This window comes from Atta colombica, unplaced genomic scaffold, assembly GCF_001594045.1.
Source record: "Atta colombica isolate Treedump-2 unplaced genomic scaffold, Acol1.0 scaffold106, whole genome shotgun sequence".
Taxonomy (NCBI): Eukaryota; Metazoa; Arthropoda; class Insecta; order Hymenoptera; family Formicidae; genus Atta; species Atta colombica.
The window spans coordinates 95,982-106,829 of record NW_017259191.1 but is presented as its reverse complement, the minus strand read 5'-3'; positions in this window follow the sequence as shown (position 1 = coordinate 106,829).

Below are 10,848 nucleotides of genomic sequence, written 5' to 3'. Positions count from 1 at the left end.
ACACAGTGCAATAAGTGACACAAATATATTTATATTTGTTTCACTTCAACTTATTGCACCGGTTCAGAATGCAGCAAAACATACCTATTTATATTTATCAGTTTATTTTAAAACTGCATGCCGTTATTTTCATATATAAACGCAATCATGAACTTTAATTATATCTTTAGCATGAACTAATAAATTTATATATAAATATTATTAGGCATTGAGATCCAACTTTGACCGTATCGGGCGATACGGTCATAATGATATTAGCGTGTTAACATACTATATGTTACGCATATTATAGAATTTTAAAGATAAATCGCACTTTTATCGATAAAAGCGCGTTTTGAATATGAGCCGATATTTTTCAAAAATAGGAGCCCTGGAATAGAAATAGTGATGACTATAGATAGCGTTATTCGAGTATGTGATGTTAACGCAAGTCGTAATTTATATAATATATTAGGTGTACAACTTCCGCCGTTTTCCTATAGATGGCTTTAGCGGTAAATGGTGGTTGAAATAAATAGATCATAGACGTCATACAATAAACTTGGGCATCTGTCAACATAACCCCATAGAAACATTAATCGATTTGTGTCTGCATCATAAAATTATTCTCGATTGAAAATGTCAGTTTACGAGCCAAATTCTCGTCATTTGCGGGAGATTTTAATTTTTTGCTTCAATATGAAGAAATCTGCGGCTGAGGCTCATCGAATGCTCTCAAATACTTATGGTGAGGCCGCTATTAGTGAAAGAACGTGTCGTGAGTGGTTTCAACGCTTTAAGAACGGTGATTTTAACGTCGAAGACCAGCATAGCGGTGGAAGAGAGAAGGTTTTCGAAGATGCAGAATTGGCACGATCATTGGGAGTGACTCAACAAGCCATTTCAAAACGCCTCAAAGCCATGGGAATGATTCAGAAGCAAGGAAATCGGGTGCCGTACGAATTGAAGCCGAGAGATGTTGAACGGCGTTTGTTTTTTGCTTGTGAACAGCTGCTTGAAAGGCAAAGACGGAAGGGATTTCTGCATCGCATTGTGACTGGGGACGAAAAATGGGTTCATTAATCCTAAGCGCAGAAAATCATGGGGAGGTCCCGGCCATGCTTCCACGTCGACAGCCAAACCGAATATTCACGGCTCCAAGGTCATGCTCTGTATTTGGTGGGACCAGCTCGGCGTAGTGTATTATGAACTGTTAAAACCGACTGAAACAATCACAGGCGATCGGTATCGAACGCAATTGATGTGTTTGAGCCGAGCATTGAAAGACAAACGACCGCAATACAACGAGAGACACGATAAAGTGATTTTGCAGCATGACAATGCTCGACCCCATGTTGCGAAAGTGGTCAAGACATACTTGGAAACGTTGAAATGGGAAGTCCTACCTCACCCGCCGTATTCTCCAGACGTTGCTCCCTCTGACTATCACTTGTTTCGATCAATGGCACACGACCTGGCTGACCAGCACTTCCGGTCTTATGAAGAATTAAAAAATTGGATCGATTCGTGGATAGCCTCAAAAGATGATCAGTTTTTTCGACGCGGGATTCGTACGCTACCCGAAAGATGGAAGAAAGTAGTGACCAGCGATGGACAATACTTTGAATCATAAATGGTATAACCAGTTGTTTACAATAAAGCCTCAAATTTCGGAAAAAAAACGGCGGAAGCAAAGTTGTACACCTAATAATATTATCACTAGTACTACTTTTAAATTCATACCCACATGATATACATTTAGCTAATTTTTGGTCTTTAGACTTCTTAAAATATTTCCAGACCATAGATATCTTTTTTCTTTTATTTCCTACATTGAAGCCGTAGTAGTATCTGTAGTAGTATCTGTTCTTATTGCTTAATATTTCATCCAATTTATCACTTATTTCTTCAGCTATTTTTCGATTTTCTAAAATATAGATACGTATAAAAATTAATATGTGATCTTGACTTTACTTATTATACTCGCCAATCTTATTATTCTTCATTTTCTTTTTCGATCTAAAAAATAAAGACACTTAAGGGATATTTTATTTACTTATAATCAATTCTTATATACCACTATTATTACACAAGTGACAATATGTTTATTTTTAAAGTTAATTATGTTTTAAGACTGCGTTCCGTTATTTATTAAATGCGTTCGCTTTCCAGATTTCACGCTCACAGTCAACATACATTGGATGCGTTCGAGGAGACACTATTCGCGTTATTTAGCGCTAACAAACATGATGATGTCATAACTGCGCGCTATCAACGCTATTTCTTCCGAAGTAGTGGTAGCGTTTACAGATCTGTGAACGACTCTAATATAGTATTGGTAGCGGTTTCGTCAAAGTTCAATTAATGTTTAAGGGAATTCTATTCTCGAGTGTCACTCTTTCTCAAACTTTTCTCTCTTAGAATTTCGTAGAGTAAACGTACGTACGTAATGTGTGAAAATTTTATCATAATGAATGCAATCTCAATTTTAATCTCTGCTGATGGCTTGCCACTAGGTTGGAGTGAACGTAATTCTTGCTTGTATATCATCTTTAACTTTTCAAAGTTTCTGCAACTTGTGTATTTGATTTTATTATAAATATGAAAGTCAGAAGTATCTTGTTACTGGCAATTTTTAATTCCCATGTATGGAAAAAAGTTACTATTGCGGTATAGCGCGGCAGGGTATTCCGCGGTAGATGCTTAAGATCTTTATTAGATGTATATATGCTTCTTCTTCTGAAATCGATGCTCAAGGATTCTTCCTTTTATCTTTATTAATTAATTTAGCATAACTATTAATTTTTTGATCTAGTTTCTATATTGTTTACTTCGGCCTAGCGGCAAGCTATCTTAGAGATTGTAATTGAGATTGTGTTCTGTTATTCATTACAAGAAAATTAAAATTTACGTTACAAATACTTCACAAAACCCTAAAAATTTAAATTACAGAGAAAAATTTGTCAGTGATTAAAAATAGAATCCCCTATATTAACCTAACTCAACATTACTACAAATATTACAACAAATATTAAATCTCTCTGGTTAAATGCTACCAAGCTAGGAGCTCGTTCATGGAACTTGCTATCGCGCTAATGGCTCCAAAAATAGTATTGGTAGCGTTTGCGTCCATAGCGCGAATAGTGGCTCCCCGAACGCACCCATAAAGTGCATTCAGAACGACAACTGCTCACTGAGCGCTTAGTGAACTCTTTTATCTGATTGGTTTATATTTTAAGATCTAATAGAATATGCCAATCAGATAAAAAAATCTTATTGAGCGCTCAGTGAGTGGTTGTTCTGAATGCATCCATTTTCAGCAGTGAATTTTGGAACACATATAGTGTGAACACTGTTGACTCATTCAGTCAGTTGACTATGAGTGTGAAATCTGGGAAGCGAACGGAGTTCAGTAAATATTACAGAACGTAAACTGATTTTCAGAAAGATTTTCATTCAACGTCCAGCAAGCCTTACTATAGATCTTTGATTTATGTCGGAAAAATATCACTATCGAAAATTATCGATAATTGCAAAAAAACCTCGATAATATTCGATAGTTGAAACTATCGATAATGCTATCGCTCTTCTCCATCTCTACCATCTTCCTTAGGTGTGTTCTCCTTTTGGCAGTGTAATCATCATGATATCACATAGTGCACTGTCGCAGCTGTTCCAAAAAATTACTGTGGTACTGCCAACATTACTGTAGCGTCGTATTTTGGAATGGCTTTGCAGTAATGTAAATAGATATGGATATGGATAAACGTATTAAATTATCAATAAATTTTGAATGAAAACAGCGATAGTTTTTTCAAAGAAGATGAACTAATTATGGGATCACCAATTCAAGCAGTTTGACTCGTGTTAAAAACTATATGGACACAGTTAATGAATACATATTCAGATGTGAAATTTAAGAGTCATTTTCGGTAAAATAAATATATGTGCACCTTCTGCAGTTAAATATAATGTATATATTTTTTTATTTCCTGAATCGAATATATCGACTATAGACTTATAAGATAGATGGAGCATTCATTCACGAGAAAAGCTGAAAGAGAAAGAAATAATCGCGGAGTAGTTCTTTTCTAGTGATGAATTGATTGGTCGCCGCGGCAAGCTGAGAAATGGCTGAGAGCAACGAAAATAGACGTTCGAGAGTTGTGGCCTTACGATCAAACTGATTGGCCCCCCACTCACTGTAAAAGAGAGAAACAACTGTGTCTGAAGTAGAGCTTCAATATTGTCTTCAGCTTCTCTCGTATAAAGTTTCATCTATTTTATAAATCTATGATTTTGACGTGTTGTGCTTCTTTAACGACGCTATATTGCACTGTAAAACTGCCTCACCTCGAAAGCCGCAGTAGTCACAGTGGCAATATGGTTATCATTTATGACGTTATTGAGAGAACTAGACGCTGTCACGGCGCGCTGCAGCATAGTAATAGCGAAACAATTTTTCAATACTGCTAGTACTGGCAATGTATATCAGAACATACCCCTTATTTTGTGTGTTATCCGGTCGTTTTGCAGCGCCACTCTGTTCAGAGCACTTTTTGTGACATGTGTTGAATGAGGTAAGTGTAAAAATTGTATCTGGTTCATATGTTGTAAGTTAAATGCGTTTATTTGTGTATAATAATCTCTGACGACCAAGAAATTTTCAGCACCAATTCCTCGAATTCAATTTATCCCCAAATTTTGAGTTATTTCTGTGTTTACGTTATTACATCTAATCATGAGATCATTTTAAAAAGCATTTCCGAGTTGGATGCAATATTTTAAGCTAACCTAGTTAATCTTGAACAACTACAATTCTCCGCGCATACCTATACAAACGACAGACATAAACCCCACCGAAGTTACGAATTGTGTCGAACTCATTGTAGGTACTCTCTAAATCTGATCTCTAAATTTGTAAGTGGATAATCACTGATATCAATGCCAAATATGGTAATCAATGAATGAAATGTGAGATCTTTAACCTAGCTAATCTTTATTATGCAATCTAATTAATCTTGTTTTAATATATAAATTCAATGGTATTAAAGATTGAAATTAACATACAAATTATATTATAATATTAATATTTTAAGTATGTAATGCTCAAACTATTTTTCTTTCAGAGAGATACTATTCGTGCTATGGACGCAAACGCTACCAACGTTGTTCGTGGAGTCAATAGTGCGATAGCTAGCTCCATGAACAATTCTAGCGTAACATTTAACCAGAGAGATTTAATATTTGTTGAGTTAAATTAATGTAGGGGATTTTGTTTTTAATCACTGACCAAATTTTTCTCTGTAATTTAAATTTTTAGGGTTTTGTGAAGTATTTGTAACATAAATTTTTAATTTTCTCGTAATGAATAACAGAACGCAATTTTAATTGCAATCTCTATGATGGCTTGCCGTTAGGCTAGAATGAATAATGTAAACTAAACTCAAAAAATTAATTTCTTATCTTTAGAAAAAGACGAAGAATAAGTTGAACCGAGATTAAAGTTAATCTACATTAGTGGAAATGGGTAATAATAGTTATATTGAGTAAATTAATCAGATAAAAGGAAGAATCTTTGAGCATCCGTTATCAATTTGAGAAGAAATATATCTACATCTAATAAAGACCTTAAACATTTACAGCGGAATACTCTGCCGCACTATATAGCGCAATAGTAACTTTTTTCCGTTTTACACGGGAATTAAAAATCGCCAGTAAAAAGATATTTCTGACTTTCACATTTGTATTGAAATTAAATACACAAGTTGAACTCTGCACAAACTTTGAAAAATTAAAGATGATACACAAGCAAAAATTATATTCACTTTAGCGTAGTGGCAAGCCATCAATTGCAGAGATTGAAATTGAGATTGCATTCACTATGATAAAATTTGAAATTCACACGTTACGTATGTACGTTTATTTTACGAAATTCTAAAGAGAAAAAATTTGGTGCCACTCGAGAACAGAATCCCCTTAAACATTAATCTAATCTTGACGAAACTAATGTTAAACGCTATACCAGAGTTCACGAATTTATAAACGCTAACGCTACCAATACACTACCTCGAAAGGAATAGCATTGTTAGCGCGCAGTTGACATAACACGCTGACCATAGTGATCGTGTTTGATAGTGTTATCTGCAGTTCCGCGAACAGTTTGTAGAGCTAAATAGCAGGAATAGCATTTCCTCGAATGTACTCTTAATGTGCCTTTCAACAAGCAACACAATAGGACATAGTGATTATCTCATCTTATTTAACATGGAATAACAAGGATATAGCGACACAAGAATGTAGATACATTGTCATCTGTGTCGCTTGTTGAAAGACACACTTATAATTAGTTGAATTTCGCTGATTATTCAGTACCAAATATGCTACTAGGTAATCAGTGACTATCCACTGAAAAAAGTTCCCACATTTTTTCTTTTTTATAGCGGTTATTCTTAAAGAATCGTTTTTTCTCTCACAGAGTAAGAAAATAAATAATTATATTTCTTGAATGAGTTTTGTATAAAAAAAGATTTAAAAAGTGATTTCCTTGCATTTCTATAACATGGGGCTTATGTCCCGGACAATTTCACGAAGATCATTTTCCTACATTTTCTTTTGGAAATCTCACGTGTTGTTTTATATTTTCATTAAAAAACCTATGTGATATTGTAGAGAAGTCAAATATAACAATATTTGTTACATAACAATGTTTGTTTCGTTAAGTTATTGACTAGACTTTTTTTTTGACCACATTGACTATCCTTTCTCGCTATTAACCGGAGAATTGGTTTGGATTTACTTTTATATACGGTTTTATAATTTGACTTAGTATAATATGGTTGAAGAACTGGAAAGAATACGGGCAGTAGGAGTCAAGCGCAGAACACGTCGCGTAAATAATATAATATATGAAAAGTGAAATTTTTTTATTCACTAAAATGCGCTTACATGTTTCGACTCACTTTTAAGGCTTTTTCAGAGACAACATAAACATATATAAAAACTGTGAATAAAAGTTATCCTGTCATGAGCTCCCCTACATCGAGAATTTAAATATCGGAATTAAAACCAAAAAGAGTGAAAGAAAAAGGAAAAAGAAAAAAAAAGAAAAGAAATTAGGAAATAGAATGGAGAAGTATTGGAAGTACAAATAAGTTTCCGCCGTTTTTAATCAAAAATTAAGCATTTATTGTGAAAGAAAGAATTGTGGTACATAATGTTTTATTCAAAGTAATGGCCATCGCTAGCCACTACTTTTTCCCATCTTTCTGGTAACATGTGGATACCGCGTCGGAAGAACGCTTCATCTTTTGAGGCTCTTGAGAGCTATCCAATCGATACAATTTTTGGTACCTTTATATGATGTGAAGTGCTGCTCAGATAAGTCATGCATCATTGATCGGAACAAGTGGTAGTCGGAAGGAGCAATGTCTGGAGAATACGGCGGGTGGGGTAGAACTTCCCATTTGAGTGTTTCTAAGTAGGTTTTGACCGGCGCCGCAACATATGGTCGAGCATTATCATGCAGGAGAATAATTTTGTCATGCCTGGAATAGTGGGCGCGTTTTTCCTTGAGTGCTCGGCTCAATCTCATCAATTGTGTTTGGTAGAGAGCCTCAATAATGGTCTCGTTCGGTTTGAGCAACTCATAATACACAACACTAAGCTGATTCCACCAAATACACAACATGAGTTTTTTTTCTATGAATATTCGGCTGTCGATGTTGAAGCATGGCCAGGTGGTCCTCCATGATTTCCTCTTCTTTGAGTTCTTCTTTATCGTAGTGGATCCATTTTTCATCACTAGTAACTACGATGCAAAAAACCCTTTCGTTTATGCCTGGCAAGCAGCATTTCACAAGTGAAAAATCGGCGTTCAACGTTTCTCGGCTTCAGTTCATATGGAACCCAATTCCCTTGCTTTTGAATCATTTCCAATGATTTCAAACGATATGAAATTGTTTGTTGAGTCACTCCTAATGTAAGTACAAGTTCTTTTTGCGTTTGGCACGAATCTTCATCCAATAATGCTTCCAATTCCGCGTCTTCGTACATTTTCGGCCTTCCGCTACGTTCTTAAACTTTTGAAACCACTCACGACAACTTCTCTCACTTAAGGCAGCATCACCATATGCTTCTACAAGCAATCTATGAGCCTCAGCTGCAGATTTCTTCAAATTAAAGAAATAAATCAAAAGTTCCCGCAAATGACATCAAAACTTGACATTTTCGTACAAAAAAAAATATATGATGCTGATACAAAATCGCTAATATTTCAAGGTTATGGTGTTGCCGAATGTCCAATCTTATGATATATGTCGTTTTACATTAAACAATTTTAACTATAGTTTATTAGTGGCACCGTCTTTTGCAAACGGCGGAAACTTATTTGTACTCTCAATAATTTATCAAACAACTTTAAGATTATAATTAATTCCATAAATAAATCCAGTAAATATAATGAAATTAACCGAAGACGCAGGTGCCGCCAATAATATGTCGTAAATAAATCTATAGTAAAAGTATTCATCAAAGCGGTTCAGTTTGTTTTAGATTCTACTTTCTTTGTTTTTGATAGTGTTACATATAAGCAGAATTAGCGGAACTCCTATGGACTCTTCGTTGTCCCCCGCGGATCCAGTTATGCGAAAGCTAGAAATTAGAGCTTTGTCTTTGATTCGGTTTTCGTTGCTCTTTTACTATAGATTTGTTGATGACATATTATTGGCGGCGTTTTCGATCAGTTCCATTCTTGAAATTTTTAATTCTCAGCATCCTAGACTTCAATATTGTGGTAGGGAGTGATAGATTGAATTTTTTGGATGTTACAGTGATTACGGATAATGAGTTGATAAAGTTCAATTAGTACCACGAGCCGACTTTTTCGGGTAGATATTTGAATTTTTGATCACACCCGGTTTCTCAAAAAATAGATAAAACAATCGCGGGAGTTAGTTGATAGGGTAGTTTTGCTTTCGAATCCTAAATTTCATCTTATATAATATATAATTTGTGTTAAAGTATTAAAGTATTGTTAGAAAATGATTATACTATTGAATTTTATATTTCAGAATATTAATAATCGTTTAAAGAAAATTATTATGGTTAATAGGAAGAGTATTGTTAATGATAATAGGGTTGAAGCAGGTATTGTTTTATGATGCTAATAAATTGCGAGAATTCATTAGGGTGCATAAGGACTTTTTACTGCGTGACAAGAAGTCGAATGTTTTTTATAAGATCTCATGTAAGAGTTGTGATGCAAGTTATATGGGACAGACGTGTAGACAGCTGAGATCAAGAATCACGAAGTATAAGAACATCTGATGGAACACATCTACTCGTAATGTCATAATGGAGCATCGGTTACAAGAAGGTTATGATTTCGATTGAGACAATGTTATAATATTGGACGAGGAGTCTCCCTATAGGAAGAGATTGATTTCATCAAGAGACAATCGCACTCAAGTTGCAGATATGGAGGGAGCTTTCCAAGGGCCTATTTTCCGATAGACAAGCTATAAAGACCTGAGTTATTATCATGTCTAGTCAGTCAGTATCATTCGTACGTAGTAATAAGTCTTTTTGTGTTTATTATTTTGGCGTGTTCTATTACTTTCCAATTTTCTTGTTCTTGAAATTGATTAATGCTTTAATGTTACATTTTTCCATTTGGTATCTCGGAAAATTACTAGCTAAAAAACAAAAAAATGGCTTATTGTGTCTAATACTGACTGCCCAACATTATCAAGAGCCGATTCTTGAATTATTTTTATAGTAATGTTTGCGATATGATATTGCTCTGTGAGCATGGTGAACGTCCTTATATTTGCTGGATAATTAATTATAATCTTAAAGTTGTTTGATAAATTAGTTCTCCATATTCTATTTTACAATATTTCCTAATTTCTTTTCTTTTTTTTCTTTTTCTTTTTTCTTTCACTCTTTTTGATTTTAATTCTGACATTTAAATTCTCGATGTAGGAGAGCTCACCATGACAGTATAACTTTTATTCACAGTTTTTATATATATTAGTTTATGTTGTCTCTAAGGAAAGCTCAAAAGTGAGCCGAAACATGTAAATGCGTTTTAGTGAATAAAGAAGTTTCATACTTCATAGATATATTATTTGTACGACGTCTTCCGCGTTTGACTTCTGTTATCGTATCTTTTCCAATTTTTTTATTTATAAAGAGTCTTGGTTAGTTTGATTTGTCATATGATTGGAATTTGGTTGAATTTGTAACATTGTAATTGTGGATGATTAATACATTGTTTTATACCGTTACCGAAATTAATTTCTAAGTATTAATATGTTTATATAAATGATTATTTCGAGTTTTTTATTTCATTTATAAACAAGCTGATGAGGACTTAGTATAGTCGAAACGTTCCGTTAAAATTATAATAAAAGAATAATAAAGTTTACTATTTATACCTTTCAGAGCTCGTTTATTGAAATGATGGAAACTCTTTTAATATAGTTTGTAACTATTGATGATGGTCGAAACCGACTATAGAAACTACAGATTATCTAAGAAAATAGAACTTGGGCTAGTATTCATAGTCGATTCTTATCTTAAGTAATGTCTTAAGTCGGGCTAATGTGGCCCATGATATCTTAAAACTGTATTTAAGACGGTCTTATATATAAGATCCAACTATGAATACCGGCCCTGGAGCTACTAGCAGCAAAATTTACATGAAATAAACATCCAATAAACATTGTTATATTATACAAATGCAATAAATTAGAATGTTACAAATAATAAACATAATTGTTACCGATAATTGTAATTTCCTACTCATAAATATAACATGTAATAAGAAATTATATTTTTGTTATATAATAAAATAATATTTATATT